Source organism: Mus caroli, chromosome X, assembly GCF_900094665.2.
Source record: "Mus caroli chromosome X, CAROLI_EIJ_v1.1, whole genome shotgun sequence".
In the NCBI taxonomy this organism is placed as follows: Eukaryota; Metazoa; Chordata; class Mammalia; order Rodentia; family Muridae; genus Mus; species Mus caroli.
In genome coordinates, this window is record NC_034589.1 from 90511806 (window position 1) to 90516719 (window position 4914).

General features: G+C 41.7%; 1 long non-coding RNA gene across 1 annotated transcript in view; it reads right to left on the bottom strand.

Annotated features, from left to right (window-relative positions):
• Window positions 1-1746: 1746 nt before the first annotated feature.
• Window positions 1747-4914, bottom strand: part of LOC110287243 — a 4449-nt gene continuing 1281 nt past the window's right edge. The window contains exons 3-4 of the long non-coding RNA XR_002377192.2: window positions 3906-3992; window positions 1747-3208 (exon numbers count right to left, since the gene is read on the bottom strand). This is a non-coding gene — a long non-coding RNA (uncharacterized LOC110287243). The remainder of the gene's footprint in view (window positions 3209-3905; window positions 3993-4914) is intronic.

A 4914-nucleotide genomic window follows, 5' to 3' on the forward strand; every position in this document is an offset into this window, starting at 1 on the left:
AACTCAAGACCTCTGGAAGAGCAGTCGGTGCTCTTAACCACTGAGCCATCTCTCCAACCCTGCCTCCTAATATTTTCAAAGAAATCACTAACAAAAGTAATCTGGGCATAACACTGAGTGAATGTTGAAGGATGTTAAAGGAATTAAATCCTTGTAGCTTATATAATAAATCTTTGGCTAACCCCAAACAGAATGAGCATGGCCCAGGTCACTAATTCATTTCTCAAAGATTAATAAATGTAACCTAACATTCTCATGATGCCATGTTCTATGCAGATAATTTTTAACTCTTTCCCATTTCCATTCAGATTCATCATAGCTTAAAGGAGTAACACAGACAGATCTAAAGCGAGAATGATGCTGTAAAGTAATGTTGTATTGTGTACTGTATCTTCTAGATGCAATGCCACAACTTTTAATACATTTAACTTAGCTTCTAGTTTTTTATATACACATTCTTCTACAAAGGCATTATAAGCAAGCTAATTTTTAAAGGGGGAGCAGCTTGCAATTTTGGGGTAAAGCCCACTGTGGGAACAGCTGCAGATTCTATAGCATTTACTACCACAAGAAATGTTAGTTGAAACCTGACCTAAAAAATCTCCACTTTCTATTAAAAGTTTGATGTGGTTCAAGGAAAACCTGCTGTCCAAAACCACCATACTGTTTATATTTAAGGTGCACGGGAACCATAATAAAGAAAGGCTGCTGAAGTGAGAGAAGGCTCTTATGAGCAGAAGAGAAGTTTACACAGTTAGAGAAGAAACAATTGTTACAGGTAAAATTGAAGTATCCCCCCACTCTCTTGAATAAGAGGGACTCCCAGTCAGTAACATATGCAGAGTTAACACAGGCATTAAATGACCGTGCCATAGTTGTTCATTTTCTCCAAAAGTCACATAAACAACCACATTGTCCAGAGCTGTGGGTAAAAACCACAGGTCCAAGTGAACTTTTCCCTAGGGACATTATAACAGGGTGTGGCCAATGAGGGAGTCCTAAGTGCCAATGACCAGCTTTGGCACCTATGTGTGGGTACACTGAGGCAGGCAGCCTTTGGGATTCAGTGCTTAGAGCTGCTGACAGGGATGGATCCAGATACCTTTAGAGGCTGTTGCCAAAGGCAGCTAGAGATTAAAGAAGTTACTCAGCAGATGTTTTTCTGAGGGAACAAAGCTTAATTTACTAGGGCTGGCACTCTCTAGGGCCAGTGGAAAAACTATGAATTCTTTTAACTCCTAGGGGCTGGTGAGAAAGAGAAGAAAGAAAATTCGCACGCACACACACACACACACACACACACACACACACACAATTGATGGGTGGAAGGAGCAATGCGCCAATCCACCAACCCACCATATATGTAAACCTTACACATACACATAGTTGATGAGTGCTTCAACCATCATACTTTATTCTTTCTTCCATAGCTTATACATCCCAACAAAATCTTTCAAGCAATATACAATTACAATGTGCTGAGGTTTTAGTTTTCTTCTAATAAATGGTTATGAAAATACAATAGGTTTTCCAATACCTTTACAAGAAATAACATTAGCTAGTACAGGTAAAGAAAACAAATTATTCCCTAAAACCCACATACATTCGTAACTAAGCAACGTGTTATAGATTAACAAAGTGTGAGCAAGCAAGGGAGTTTGCTCAGCCAGTTTCTCTTACTGGCACGATGCAATTTGTGGTTACAAAGAAAGGAGTAGTTATTTTATTATTTATCTTTAAAAGTAATCTGAGAATCTTAAAAGAGTCATAAATCTAAAGTTTTATATGAAAAGCAGTCATATCTATCATAAATCCTTAAAATATATATCTACTCATCAGCAATTCTTATACTTTCAGGAAGCTGAGGGCAAAACTGAGTATAAGAAATCAATTACAACCAGTCCAGCCTCAGTGAAAGTCACGTCAGCCAGTGCTGCCATTGTTCCCTGACCTTTAGGTCCCTAGCATAACTATTAAGAGTGTGCCTTTTTGAACTTCAGATTGTTTCCTAAGATTATTTTATATCAGCCAGTAGCAAAAATATTTCAACCTACTTTCACTAACAACTTTATTTTTCTAAATGTTTTCTAAAAATCGTGGTCACTGCTGACAATCTGCATCTCTAAGTTCTTTCCTAGGGTGGTGATAGAATCATTAATCTGCTCCAGCAGCAGTGCCTGAAAGAGACCAAACATTAGTACTGTGAGTGCCAGAGATGCTGCCCAGTGAGGGGCTGGACGCCCCCTTAAAGTTTTCATACAGTGTTTAGATGAAGAGGGATGTGAGGGCAGCAAGCAGAGAAGAACTCTGTAACAGCATGAAGTCCTCAGGGCACGTGGTCCTTTACCACACCAAGGCTACCCATGTGACTGTGGTAACCTGTGAGCCAAATTCCATGAGTTCTAAAGCCATTTGCCACTCCTCCTACATGGCCCTCGGCACCTAAGTTATCTTCATTCAGGTCCGGTGGGCACCTCCAAGACAAGTCGACAAGCACCTTAGGTCATCCATTCAGAGGCACAGAATTCTTTAGAACCATGGCATGGGTATTCCATTCTGGAAACTAGGGCACAGGATTCTCATTGCATACTTGGACACATCCATCCAATGGGGTAACCTGTGAGTGATTAGAGACTGGAAAACTAAATTGATGGGTGAACTGATGATGTTTAGAAAACTCTCCTGTACTCCAAAGACAAGTTTTTTGGATCACTTGGATTAGAGGGACACATGCATAATGACCCACAAATGACAAATGGGAATGATGGATGAGAGCGCAGTGCAAGGCAGCACATGAGAAATACCAGGACTGTCAAAAACACTTTATCATTAGTAAACACTCCAGTTGCTGAATCCTCCCAAGTGGGCCAAAGCAGGATCAGGTACCTAAGCCCAGTAGACCCCCACACTTTCTGCCAGCGGGGCAGAGAATAATGCCAGAAATGCTGAAACTAAGCGAGTAGGAGAAATACGTTGCCCTTTGGCCTTGACCACTTGAATGCCTTCAGCAGTAAAGTGTTTAATCTGTTTCCAAGTCTGGAATAGACGCTTCTGGGTAGACTGGATAGGACGCTTTGGGCTCTGCTGTGCCTTGAAACTCATCATCTTCTGCACCCTCAACTTCTGGCGCCTGTGATGCAGCCATCGCTTTTGTGACCTGGGAGTGTTTGATAAGACTCTCGGGAACCCAAGACGGACCATCACCTTCCTGTGGGAAAATTCAGATGTAACCTTTCCCATACATTAGCATGAAATTGGGCCTGTACCAATTCCCTGTATATAACCTCTCCTTCTGGAGCCTATTTACCTCTTAAATGCTGTGCACCTGTCAATACCTGTAGACTCATTCTGAAAATTTTTAAATAAAATAAAGTATAATTGGAAAGATTATCCAGGAGTAGGAGGGTAAAAGTATAAATATCCCTATTTTTTTCAAGCAAAACTTTTAATAGATCCATGTGTCTTTGAGGACTTTGTAAGGTATACCTACTTATCCTCAATCCTGAAGGTGGAAGTACAAAACTTCTTAAAGGCACCAGAAGTATATAAAGGAGTATTATCTGTATTTCAACATTTTTGGAAGGACAGCTATAAAAAACTGACAGCAGGCAATGCGTAATGCAATGCTCAACAGCTTGCTTCCATCAAAAGGCCATAACGTATTAGGCAATAAGTCAATAAGTCTAAAGGATTAATACCATAACAAGGAGCAGGCAGAGAAGCTAGGCAAGCAGAGCATCTGGAACAATTTGTTGTGCCTGTTCTCCAGATAATTGAAATTGATACCAAAGTGTAGCAGGTGGTTGATGAGGGAGTACATGAGTTTCTGTAGCTTGCTTAAGTCAAACAGACTCAGTAAGAACCTGAATAAGATCGTGAGAGGCTACATGTACAATGAGATTTACCTCTGCCAAAAGACCAAGGAGACCAGAATGTACTCGAATGTATTGGAGAAAATAAGGTGCCTCCTAATTTGGGAACTGTTGCCGAACCTGTTGAAACAAATGAAGTAGGTTTGTATCCCCAGTCCCTTTTATAAAAGCACCAGGAAGTATTTGGGGAACCTGTCCCACAAACAAACTATCACCATAATATCCAGAGGTTAAGGGACTAGCCTCAAAGCATGGAGTAAAGTAAACAAAGATTCCGTGTCTCCATCAACAGTAAAGTGACTCACTGCCTGTAAGAGGTGAGACACAAAGTTGTGAGAGAGCTCTTCCAGACTCTGAAGAACTTATGAAAATTCTTCAGAGGTCTATGGTAGTCTCTGAGAAAACTGTTGCTCATTGGCATTAATTAGATCATAGGAAGTCCCTGAGACTGGCCAGACTCACTAGGCCCTCTCCTTGTCAGAGTAAACAATAAAGGCTGCTCAGAGTTGCTCTCAGCCAGGCTGCACAGAAGCCTCAGAGACCAGGCCAACTGCCTGTAGAAGCAGAAAGCAGCTGAACTTCCTGAATGAGATGTAGACCAAATGAGTCAGTTGGAAGGGACATTCTGCAAACTCATGAGCTGCCTGCAGGCTNTTCCTTGTGACCGAAGTTCCCAGGTTTGTGAGCTGTCACTCAGACCCTTGGTGGTGGCCCTTGGTCATGCAGCTGTCTTTGAGTCATTTCTGCTCCTGGGAACAACCCCTCACCCGTATTCCTGTAAGTAACCTCAATAAAATCCATTGCTCACTAAGTTGGCCTTTGGTGGTCTTTCCTTTGGCTGTTGTGGGGTCCCTATCTAGAGTGAATAGGCATGTGTGTTGCATCTCCCCAGGAAAAGTCTTACCATGCAACAGGGTGTCAAAGTAATTTTTGGTTTTTTTTAGAAACAGGGTTTCTCTGTATAGCCCTGGCTGTCCTGGAACTCACTTTGTAGACCAGGCTGGCCTCAAACTCAGAAATCCGCCTGCCTCTGCCTCCCAAG